Source organism: Aquarana catesbeiana, linkage group LG01, assembly GCF_042186555.1.
Source record: "Aquarana catesbeiana isolate 2022-GZ linkage group LG01, ASM4218655v1, whole genome shotgun sequence".
Taxonomy (NCBI): domain Eukaryota; kingdom Metazoa; phylum Chordata; class Amphibia; order Anura; family Ranidae; genus Aquarana; species Aquarana catesbeiana.
In genome coordinates this window covers 164441264-164453993 of record NC_133324.1, presented here as the reverse complement: position 1 = coordinate 164453993, position 12730 = coordinate 164441264, and the positions used below count along the sequence as shown (strand labels likewise).

At 41.1% G+C, this 12730-nt stretch overlaps 1 long non-coding RNA gene across 6 annotated transcripts in view; it reads left to right on the top strand.

The window, feature by feature from the left end:
• Positions 1-12730, top strand: part of LOC141136492 (uncharacterized) — a 94631-nt gene that overhangs the window by 57886 nt on the left and 24015 nt on the right. For all 6 annotated transcript variants that reach the window (XR_012243676.1, XR_012243674.1, XR_012243675.1 and 3 more), the window contains 2 exons: positions 9620-11310; positions 11962-12048. This is a non-coding gene — a long non-coding RNA (uncharacterized lncRNA). The remainder of the gene's footprint in view (positions 1-9619; positions 11311-11961; positions 12049-12730) is intronic.

Here is a 12730-nt window from a genome sequence, read left to right as displayed (position 1 = left end):
CTTTTAATATAAGGACACTTACCAGTGGGGACTGGTGCTCAATTTTTTTTTGGGGGGAGGGGGTGCTGCAAACAAACTGAAAATTTCAGAAAAATACTGAAAAAAACATCATTTGCAGCCCAGCCACTGTGCCCATCAAATGCAGCCACTGTGCCATCAATTGCAACCACTGAGCCCATCAATTGCAGCCACTGTGCCCATAAAATGCAGCCAATGTGCCATCAAATGGAGCCACTGTGCCCATCAATTGCATCCACTGTGCCATCAAATATAACCACTGTGCCCATCAAATGCAGCCACCATGCCTATCAAATGCAACCACTGTGCCATCAATTGCAGCCACTGTGCCCATCAAATGCAGCCACTGTGCCCCCCCCGCCCGCCCGCTCGCTGTCTGACCGCACTTATCCCATCTTGGTGGTGGGTCAGGCAGCGGGTGACGGCTGCGAGCTGTGGGATGGGCAGCGGTTCAAGCAGTGGTGAGCTGTGTCCTCCATGCGTCTCTTCTTTCTTACTGCTAGGCATCCAATAGGAGCACCTGTCCTTTCAGCCAATCAGGTGATGGTTATTAGACCTGCACTTCCTGATTGGCAGAGGGGCAGTTCAGTGGCTTCACAGCCAGTTTCCATCTGTGCATGCACGAGTCGCACTGTGCTTTCTGAATGATCCTGACCTTTGTGGGTCCCAGAAGGCAGCTGGAGGAAGGAGGAAGGACCGGAAATATTCAGATATCGACGTGGCGATCTTACCCAGAAGTGGGTAAAATCAGGCCCCTGCCCCCCCCCCCCCAAAAAGTGCCAAATGTGGCAGTCGGGGGGGGGGGTTGCGAACAAGCGGAGCTTCCCCTTTTGGGTGGAGCTACACTTTAAGTATGTAAGGAGGTTGCTGCCACTCCAGGGGAGTGATAAATTAAAAGTTGCTGTTTAAAAGAGAAGTATGGCTCTTCTGGCCCTACTTCTATGGATCCCAGGAGTGCACTTAGTTCTGTTCTCCTGTGACCCAAATTCAACTGACAGTGTTTGTCTGCTGTCAGCTGCCATCACTCCAAGCTCTGGAGGGATCCCGACTTTAATGTTGGGATCCACCCAGATGCCTGAGCGGTAGCTGGCTCAGTTTGTCAGTGCCAGCCACTCCGGCTCCTTCCACAGCCTTGTGCTCCAGTGAGCACTGGAGGGGCCGAACAGAGAGCTGGTGAGTTGGCTCACCTTTTGCAGCTATTACAGCTTCAACTCTTCTGGGAAGGCTGTCCACAAGGTTCAGGAGTGTATCTATGGGAATGTTTGACCATTCTTCTAGAAGCACATTTGTAAGGTCAGGCACTGATGTCAGACGATAAAGCCTGGCTCTCAATCTCTGCTCTAACTCATCCCAAAGGTGTTCTATCAGGTTGCAGACCAGTCAAGCTCCTCCACCCCAAACTCCCTCATCCATGTCTTTATGGACCTTGCTTTGTGCACTGGTCCAAATCATTTGGTGGAGGGGAGATTATGGTGTGGGGTTGTTTTTCAGGGGTTGGGCTAGTTCCAGCGAAGAGAACTCTTAAGGCATCAGCATACCAAGACATTTTGGACAATTTCATGCTCCCAACTTTGTGTGAACAGTTTGAGGATGGCCCCTTCCTGTTCCAACATAACTTCGCACCAGTGCTCAAAGCAAGGTCCATAAAGATGTGGATGAGCAAGTTTGGGGTGGAGGAAGTTGACTGGCCTGCACAGAGTCCTGACCTCAACCTGATAGAACACCTTTGGGATGAATTAGAGCGGAGGCTCTGAGCCAGGCCTTCTTGTCCAACATCAGTGCCTGACCTCACAAATGCGCTTCTGGAAGAATGATCAAACATTTCCATAGATACACTCCTGAACCTTGTGCACAGCCTTCCCAGAAGAGCTGAAGCTGTTAGAGCTGTAAAGGGTGGGCCAACTCAATATTGAACTCTACAGACTAAGACTGGGATGTCATTAAAGTTCATGTGCGTGTAAAGGTAGGCGTCACAATACTTTTGACAATATAGTGTATGTAAAAATGCACGCATGCTTATGAGTGAAGGACCCTAAAAATATATTTGAATATTTATACTAGCTGTGTTAGAAATACATTTAAGGATTTTTAGTGAATACATAACTGGACTGAATGCTGTCTTCCCATCTGTCTGTGGTTCAGCTTTAAGAAAATGTGCTGTTTCAACAGCTTTCCTGAAAATGTTGACAGTCCATAAATAATAGATAACAATAAATAGGATCCGAGCGCCATCATATATTCATAAGCAATGCTCAGCCCACTTTCATTAAACATACGGATAGTAATGTTTAACAGGCCAGACATTTTGTAAAGTCATTCATCACCACCTAATCCACATCAATATAAGTATAATTGTATGTCACTTGTTCTTTGGGACACCTGTTAGGGAAATAAACAATGTGTTTACCAAACAAAATGCAATATTTAGTCTTTGCGCCGCTTATAAGACGCGCTGACAGAAATCACTTGTGTATAATACACCACTTACTGCTTTATAGGTTTCATTTTGCGAACGTCAGAAAAAATGATTAAAGCGTTTTCAGAAAGGAAATGACTCATGGGTACATCTGTGTGTTAAAGTAAACACTTGCAGTGTCCTGCTTTGCATATTCGCCTCTTTTTCCCTTCCTTCATTTCCTTTCCTTTTCTTCATTTTTCATCTTTCTTTTTTTATTTCTTTGCTATACATTTTGCTACTTTGTTAGACTCTACATTAAAGGATCCCATTCACAAAGAACAATTGCATTGGAAACACAAGAAAACAGAAATTGAGCTTCAAAATAAAAGTTTATCTTTTCTAGAGCAACAGATTTTATACCGGATTTCGCGCTGTAGACCCTTTTCATACTATGTCATTTTTGTTTTTTATCAAGAACAGTATTATTAATTATGAATGAATTATTATTAATTATTATTAATATTATTATTAATGTAGTATTACACTGATATTTTTTAATACAATCTAACATCATTGCATGATGGGAAAGTGGGTATGTTGTCAGTATATTTCAACAGTAAAATGAAATCTATTGATGAATCAAACATGTAAATTTGTGTCTGTGTACAGTATATGCGCACAAATTGGTTAGTTATTTTTATTGTGTTTAATTGGTTTGTAGAACCCATTCTGCACAGCTTTATATAATATGTATAATACATGAATCACATTGCCTACTGTGCATTTTGATGAATTATGCCCTTTTTACACATATTTGCAATAATAAAAAAAAAAACTTTTTGATTTTTTGATATGACCAGATTGACTGGTTTAGGACTTTAGAAAGGGATTGGGTAATGTCGTTTTTCATTTTTCCCTATTTTTGTTTCATTATAATTTAACTTTCAAATTTTAGACCTATTGATTTCCGTTTTTCTGCTCATCTCTAGGTTAATACTATTGCTCCTCCCATCCCCCATCCTAACTGATTTAAAAAATAAATAAATACAAATAATCGAAAATGGCCTTTTAACTAACCTAAAGCTGCAGTCATGTGATACTGCAGCCCCCAGCCTTTTCTCTTTCTTTGTTTACTTCCTGCGAAGTCATTCTTTGGGTGTCCAAAAGATTATATCGGTGCAAATGTCCCCATAGGGTGCCACATCCGAATTTAACAGACCATAGAGAAATCCCTTAGGGGCACTTTTAAGGCACTTACATAGTTATAGAAGGAACATATATTTTATTAAACAAGGTAAGCACAATAAAAACAGAATATGTTGGAATGGTTACAAAGACTATATATTAGATACAGAGTCACCACAATTATTGACTGAAGGTTCTTGTAATTCACCCGACGCGTTTCAGAGTATCTATGTCTCCTTCATCAGGGGGATTTATAAAAAGGTCAATCATACATATCTTTTATGCAGGTATGTGTGTATGAAACATTCCAATAGAACAATTAAAAACAAGAAGAATAGCCGGAGATGTTTCCCCAGGTAACGCCTATGAAAGTAGCTTGTTTTTCACAATGTATTAAGGTATACCATCATTGAGAGGTTTGGGTATAGCTGGATCGATATGGGAGGCATTGGGCCGCACACAGTACTGCAGCCAGAGGAAGAGTGTGCCCCTGCACACCGAAAAGGCAGGAAGTTGTTATGAAATTGATACAAAACACTGTATGGTGGATATCAAGCTGATATATAAGAGGCCACAGCATGGAGACACATCCCGACATCCAGACCCTCAGGTGGAAGTTGGGTGTCCATGTCACTATTTGTGTGACCTGGATATTTCCTATTGGCTGTCTAGTAGTGGGGTTCTCTCAGGATCAAGAAAAGGACAGTTAGGGACAGTTTGGCGAGGCTCCACCTGCATTGCTGGATTAGCAGTCACCCACACCCATAAATGGTGCCGGGAGGGACCTGAGAAGAGGACTTAAGCTGGTCATAGATGGGTAGAATTTTGAACAAACATTCTTAGGAAAAGAGTATTCTAAGAAGTTCATTTGTTTTTATAATCATTAGTGGATCAAATTGATGTTCATTTTTGACCACAACAATGAGAAAATTTGAAGGAGCAGGATGGGAAATTTTTCTTGAACAAAAGAATTTCTAACAATCTATATGGTTTCCATTTGATAAAGTCGAATCAGTCCAAAATTAAATGTTCAAAGCAAATTAAATCTTTTGAATGGCATTAGAAAGTTTTGAGAATTTTTGTATGAATTTTCCTGAGATCTTACTTGATCTTACGTGACTTGTGAATCACGTATAGTACCTTCTTTATAATCCATACTGACTGATTAGGTTTATAACTGATTATGTCAACCTTTTGGAGCATGATACAAGTTTACAATATTCCAGAACCTCTAAGCCCCCCCACTGCACCCCCCCCCTGACAGTGGGTAAGGGTTCTTCTCCCCATACCCACTGCCACGTTTGAAAACAGCATGGATGTGTGGGGCTCATTCATTCACAGGTATCTGTAATAAGAAAACTTCAAGTCCTGTCCTGACTACTGTAGGCTCGTATTTCTCAATGGGCTGCAAGGGCTCTAATGAGCACCCTGGTAGTTCACTGACATATCCTCCAGTTTTCTAACAGAAAGCCAATACAGAGATATGGGAAGAAAGTGACATTTTATGGTCCTGAAAAGCAAGCCTTGTCTCCTTTTGCCCTCATTCATCTGACACATGCATCTGGTATTCAAGACTTGTTGGGGCAGGAAAGCAGTAATGGTGGGTCATGTTCGATTTTGTTGTCTTCTTTAGCTGAAGAAAAGAAAGTAGTGTTGGGAATACAAAATCTGCCGGGTCCTTTATGATGTTATCTTCCAAGATGCTCTGATAACATTGTTCACACTCTAAAAAATGTTTATGATGTGCAGCAATTTTATCTGCATGGGTCCCATTTATATATTAGCACTAAAACCATTAAATGTAGATAATGGGGTTGATTTACTAAAACTGTAGAGTGCAAAATATGGTGCAGCTCTGCATAGAAACCAATCAGTTTCCAGATTTTTTTGTCAAAGATTAATTGAACAAGCTGAAGTTAGAAGCTGATTGAAATAATATAAAAATAGGTAAATGCCTTAGTGCTCCAAATGGAGCGTCCAATGGAGTAAAATAAATCCTGTTTTAATGATAAAACCGCTGTCCATGTTTTATCATTAAAACGGGATTTATTTTACTACACCATTGGAGGCTGTCCTTTTTCCTTTTCTTTGCATTATACATCTGTACCCGGAGATGAAACCGATCCAGCTCTATGATTGACATCTATTGACCCGAGGACTCATCCGTTCCCTTCACCGACCACCATTTGGAGCACTAAGGCATTTACCTATGCCCATAGAGGTAAGGGCTCTGTGAGCACATTATCATACAGATGTCACCTATTGCTGTCTACATTAGCTATCATAATTTTGGAGAAGATTTGTGTATATCCAGTCCCAGTGTGATTTGACCTATTTATTGACCTACTTTATGCAGTATCGGTTGATCCATTACACCGATTATTATTTTTGTCATTATTTTTGATTTTTATCATTGTTCACCTCACTTCATTTAAGGATTTTTTGGCACTTGAATATTTTTATATTATTTGGATTTTCACTTTTTTGCTGTGCGCGAAATCACTATTGATTTTTTGTATTGGTTGATTTGTGTATACCTCAGATTTTGCAGCACTCCACACATCACACATTTTTAGTAGCGCAGAGGTTCACCCATTTTGTTATTAGAAGCTCATTGGCTACTATGCACAGCTGCACCAGATTTGTGTACTCCAGTTTTAGTAAATCAACCCCAATATCTACATTTGATGGTTTTCTAACACTAGATTCTTATCATCCATTAGACAGCACCAGTCATACCCAGGGCTAAATTAATACCCCTAAGCCCAGCCTAAATTGACTGACAAGTCTTAATCAGGCCATAGACAAGTCAAAAATTGGATGAAAATTATTGGTCATTCATTTTTTGCACCATTCGTGTGCCAGCTGCAACACTCAATTTTCATGCATCAAGCGAAAGTGCCTGATCCAACATAATGGATTTTTTTTAGAAAAATTAATCAAATGATGGCACAATCATACGTGCAATTTTTTTTTTTGCGATCGACAGAATGTTCGGATTTTGACTCGTCTATGCCCAGCCTTGGTGCCACTTTGACACAATCATAGCCACACAAAGCACACCAAGGTTCTGGGTATAGAGCATGGAAGGGTCCACTCTGTGTCAGAACATTTAAAACAAACAAGTATGAAAGTTATCAACAACAATGCACCAACAACAATGCACCAACTGTGGACGGGGTCCCTGGTAAGAAGGAATGTGATACTTAAGCTGGCCATACATGGGTCGAAATTTGGCTCGTTCAGCAGGGACCAACCGACATTTGATCCATCTATGGGCAAGCTGATTGTACTGAAGTCAAGCCATTAATCGACTTGGGTACAACCAGCCTGTCAGATTTTTTACATGCAATTACTGCCAGTGGCTATAGCCACTAGCAGTAATCATTGTGTTCTGCCGTCCATGGAGACTCTTTATGACACCCCCCCAGCAGAACACAATACCGCTGAAGGAGGTATTCCCACATCAATACTGACTGTGTTGAAGGATGAATCGAGCAGTTTTCTTTCCTTCCGCCCATGGTACAAGTAAAGAAAAACAAATCATCTATGGACTGCTTAAGAGCAACAAGATGTAGGTGTGGCTGTGTGCCCTTCACCTTCCTGGGAACCCAGCCACCCAACCCCTTTGCCTATGTTGTTTTTGTGGCAATTCTGGCCTGGTAGTGCCTAGTATGACACCATTTATATCTAGCAAATGGCACAATGTAGTGTTATTGTGGGTTATGATTTCATCTTCCATTTAACTACAAATAGAATACAGAATACAACTCACACAATGGCTCCCAAGGATGACTAGAGTATTGTATTGCCCCCCCCCCCCCCAACACCCCATTAAAAAGCTTGCAATGACAGGGCAGAAAAATATTTGCAAACAAGCAACTTCAAGCACAGTGTACAGTAATACAAGGCTTTGTTTGTAGCTGCTCATCTGGAAGAAGTGGCAGGGTTAAAAATTGCTCAACGTAAATGATTTACTGCCAAATAAATCCCTTCAACTTTAAAAAATGATCGCAGCTACGTTAGTTACTTTAAAGCTAATAGTGCCACTGGCAACACATTAGGAGTAATCTGTATGCACAGTCTCATTGTCCTATTTCCTATGTGTTTTATTTGTTGTGGTTCACATCAGTGAGTTTGATGTAAACTTGAAGAGTTGTGTTTTACTATTCAGTCATTTACATTTCACATCTTGATGCAAATGAATCTTTTAGTGTTTGTGGATTGCGTGAGTTGTACTTGGCTAGATTCAATGATCCTTCCTTCCTTTTGCTTTTCTTCAACCCAAATACACATTTCCCCCCCACACCAAATAGGGCCTAATATGTGCATATAACAGTGATAGGCACAGTGCAACTCTGATGGTAGGTAGGGACTGATACATATGCTTCAGTGTTTGTGAAATTTAATAAAGCTATATAATTGAATAAAGTAAGTAACACAATCAATGCAGACAGTATTCCTGAACACAGAACTACACAGAACCCCCACACTGCATAAGAGTTCTAACCTTTTAGCACCAATGGCATGATTTTTCTTATTGTAATGTAAGGTAAAACAGACATGTATGTGTAAGATCCCATGTCCAGAAAAATACAAATTTAAGTAACGGGCAATAAAGTAAATCATTACTCACTATTCATTTCTCAGACCTACAAAAACAAAACAAACTGCCCACTAAAGGGTAGATCTTGAATGGGACAACTATGTCAGTCATTGTAGAGCTTACTATAGGAATAGGAATTATGGGATGTCCAACTTCATAGCAACACAATTAGGGACAGCTTCCTCCCTATGTACAACTCCAATTGATTCTTCTCCTTTACTCTGTACAGCATTAATTGATTCTACTTCCATAGTCTGTACAACTCCGATTGATTCCTCTCTTGGCAGCTTACAGTCTCTGTTAGAAAAGCAAAAGCCCCTTACGGACTAGGAGCTCTCAATCCCTTTTGAAAGTAGCACGATGTGTTGTAAACTGCATCCTGGAGTACCTCCAACTCCCTTGTAGACACTGATCCCAGCTCTACCAACTACAGGAAATGCTAGCCCACCTGGCTGCTTTTCTACCAGCCCACCCGGCTGCTTCTTCACCAGTCTACTGGACTAAATCCTCCAGAGATCTTCCAGGGCAGGGCTAGAGAATATTAAGGCACACCACTATCTTGTGAAGAGACTGACTACATATGGCCATCTCTCCCCTTGTTAGTCACTGAACCGTGCTGTAGTACTCACACTGTCTTCCTTGCTCACGCTGCCTCTCAGGGAAGACTCTTTTCAAGCTTCTTCTGTTGTCAGGATCCTCCCAAGCCAGTCCCTTAGCCCCAGTCCAAGGCAGAGCACCCCCCTGGACTAGGGGGTTCATCTCAAGGGCCACGACGGTGCCCTCAGCACTCCATCTCTATCTTTCACCTGACTCGCCTACTGGCATGACTCTATGCCAGGTCCACTGCCTGGGGACTGCCAAACTTCCCTAAGTATGCAGAACAACCCTCCTAGCCTCCACCCTCCAGCTTCTAGAATGTTCTCCAACTTTCCAGAACCATGGGGAGGCAGTTGTCTGGAGTTGTCTGTATGAGTCACACAGCCCCGACCTAAAGTAAACCCATGACCCAGTTAAAGACTCACAGGTTTAACCATGAGCCAGACATAAATTTCCCTGCACTCACACTAGTAGCATACTAGAAGGTGCTACATAAGAAACTACAATATGCCGCAAATAGTTTACAGTATGTTGGTGAAGAGGGAAATACTATGGGACAGACCTCCATACTCTGGACTGCCAACTAGAGTTTGCATGAAGGGTTGTGAAAGCAAAAAGAAGTGAAAATATTACATACCATGTACTCTTCTGTCTATATATTTGCTTCATTTTGAAAGTCTTTTGCCAATCATTTCTTTGAGTATATATTATGCGTATTAGAGACATTTCTCCTTAAAATCAAGTGATAAATCTAACTGAAAAGGATTAGGAATTTTTTTTAATTGTAAGCTATTTCTATCTCCATTTCTTTACAGGTGTGGACAGCAAATCAGTAATACTCCTTGGCGTTCAGCTGACGGGAAATGCTACTGTACCATAGAGGTACGTCTGCTTTGGACAGGATGAACTCCAGTGTTAAGGTACAAAAAACACGCAGAAACAGTTTACTTGTATAGATAGTAGGGATCACTGTTAAACTGGAACTTGCACCCATTGTACCCACCTATAAGCAAGGCTAGACTGGGAATAAAAACCAGCCCTGGAAATAATTTCATACCAGCCCCATAGCATTATTATACTAGCTTAACGGCATAGCGTTATTATTTTCTTGTTCATACAAGGGAAAACCATGCATTTTAAAGCACATTTGAAAAGTGTATTATACTCACCAGTGCCCACCAGGGCAGCCTCATCAGTGCCCATCAATGAAGCCTCACCAGTGCCCATCAATGCAGCATCACCAGTGCCCATCAATGCAGCGTCACCAGTGCCCATCAATGCAGCCTGATCAGTGCCCATCAATGCAGCCTCACCAATGCCATTCAGTGCAGCCTCACCAGTGTCCATCAGTGCAAAATGCTCAGTGCCCATCAATGCAGCCTGATCAGTGCCCATCAATGCAGCCTCACCAGTGCTCATCCATGCAGCCTGATCTGTGCCCTCTATGCAGCCTGATCTGTGCCCATCAATGCAGCCTCACCAGTGCCCATCAATGCAGCCTATTAAAGTGGAGTTCCACCCAAAAAATTGAACTTCTGCTTTAAGTGTTGGTGTCCCCCTGACATGCCACATTTGGCATGTGATTTTTTTTGGGGGGAGCGGGCATACTGTTTTTACAGGCACCCAGCTCCCACTTCCTCTCCTGGCTCCGCAGAGCCAGATGGAAGATCACCTCTCCATCCCTCCCTGCAATCTTCTGGGACACGTCACAGGTCCCAGAAGATTCGATCAAGAAGCGATCAGTGTGCTACTACTTAGCAGTTTGCCTGCAGTTTAGGTTTAAAAGTATATTCCCCCTTTCTATTTATGTTTCATGTTACATCCACATTAGTGGGAGACATAAAGCATGGTCACATTTACCAGCCCCCACCCTCAAAACACCCCCTTTGCCCCCACTTACCTGAATCGCAGGGTTCTTCCCCATACACAGGCCTGTTTGTTTTTTATTTTGCAGAGCTGTTTATGGCTTCATCTGTATAGCTGATTTTTCATTCAGGGATCTTTGAATGTAAAAGCTACAAGTCCTATTTGCCACTGCAGCAGAGAGACTCATGGTTCTCAATGGGGCACACATGGGTGACATCACCACAATTGTAGTTTATTGTGTATAGTTATAAGATGAAACAATCAGCGCCACAAGTAAAAAATATTGTGATGTTTAAATAAGATAATTTGCTAGCACTGTGTATGTGGACACGGTGGTGCTACTCTGGAGGTTTTTATGTGATTTTAAAGTTTTTATTTTGTAAGTGCAACTTGTCTATTTGGGGGCTTTGAATACATTTGTATACGGAGAACACTATGGTCTCTATACTTATTATTTACATGTCCTGAACTCATGGAATCTTGAGCCAAGCTGGGAGATGATCCGCTTCTTTGGATATTAATGAGCTGAATTACCATTAAGAAAAGAGCCATCCGGATTACCCACCATTGATTGGGAAAAGGAAGTGAGAGCAAAGAGCTCGTGGGGAGATCTGCATATGAGTTTTGACTCATCTGGGAGGTGAGCGCTCATTTTTACTAGTGGTGGTGTGCTGTCCCAACAATCACTGTGGGGGAATTGTGTGGATACACTGATCACAAGAAGAACTTTTCATGTTTTATTTATTCATTTTTTCATTTTATGGACTATTCATTTATATGTAGGATTTATTTATTTTAGAGATTTGTACTTTATATTTATAATTTTACACATAGCGCTACATTTATTATTTACTATCTATTGTGTATAGTTTATTGTTTACTTCCTCTAGCCCCCATGACCTGGTCTGTACCTCTGTACGGACCTGGGGCTGGGGAACAATGTGCAGGAACCTATGCATTGCATTCATGATACACTGATCACAGTTGCAATGCTCTGCAGGTTTCAATGTAAAAATGTAATAAATCCACATTTTTAAATTTTTTTATTAATGTGGGTGCATCTATTAAATGCTTGCAACAGGTGGCCTTTAAAGAAAATCTGCTTTAACATTTTATAATTTATTGTTATTAAATTTGAAATTGCCCTTTTAGTCTTCAGACAACTATTTTATAAATCTTGAAAAAAACCAAAACTAACATTTTTGCAATATTATAAACTGGGGGTATTTTAGAGTCTTTTCACAACTTATCTCATTTTCCGTTTGTGTTATTTATTTACTGATTTTCCCAGAACTGACCATCAAATTGAAGGTATCCTGTGACATAGGAATTTATTCTGAGATAAGTCCTGGGACTCTTCACAGCTAAAGGGATGCAGGTAACAGTTCTTTTGTTATTGGAGTATAATGCTGTTGAAGGAAGACCCTCCAATTTAGTAGCTAGTTTCAAAAAGCACGTAGTAAGGAAAACAGCAACCTCTTCAGCACATTCAATGAAAACTGTACACGTTTTAAAGAATCCCTGCAATGTTTATAGTTTATATGGAGAGAAAGTCTTTTCTAGTGTACTTATCCCCTCAATTGGCTAACCTAGACCGCACCCCAGTATGCTTACCTTGCAAATAATGCCTATGGACTCTAAGGTTTATTTACACCAAATGATCTTCAGGTGCTCAGGAGATGAACCCATAGAAGCTTATGGAATTCTTCTATGCAAGCAGGTACATAGGAGATCAGCTGCTGTATGTACACCAACATATGTAGGCTGCAGGCAAGATTGCAAAGTATGCATTTGGGGAGTCAGTTCAGTTATTACAGTGGGTTGAGAATGTGGGTACAAAAAGGATAAGGTCGCTATTTTAAAGTGCACTTATCCTTTAAAGCTATGTGAGCTAACCAGATTCAGAAATGTCTAATTTGGTTGTCAGTGCCCTCAGTAATGAGTCACTAATACAGAACAACTAAGCAGTTGACAAACTCAAAACTGTTGATCACAGTGCACACAATCCTGGCCAATGGCCAAAGCTTTTCACTTTGAAGGAATTTGCCTCAGAGCTTAGT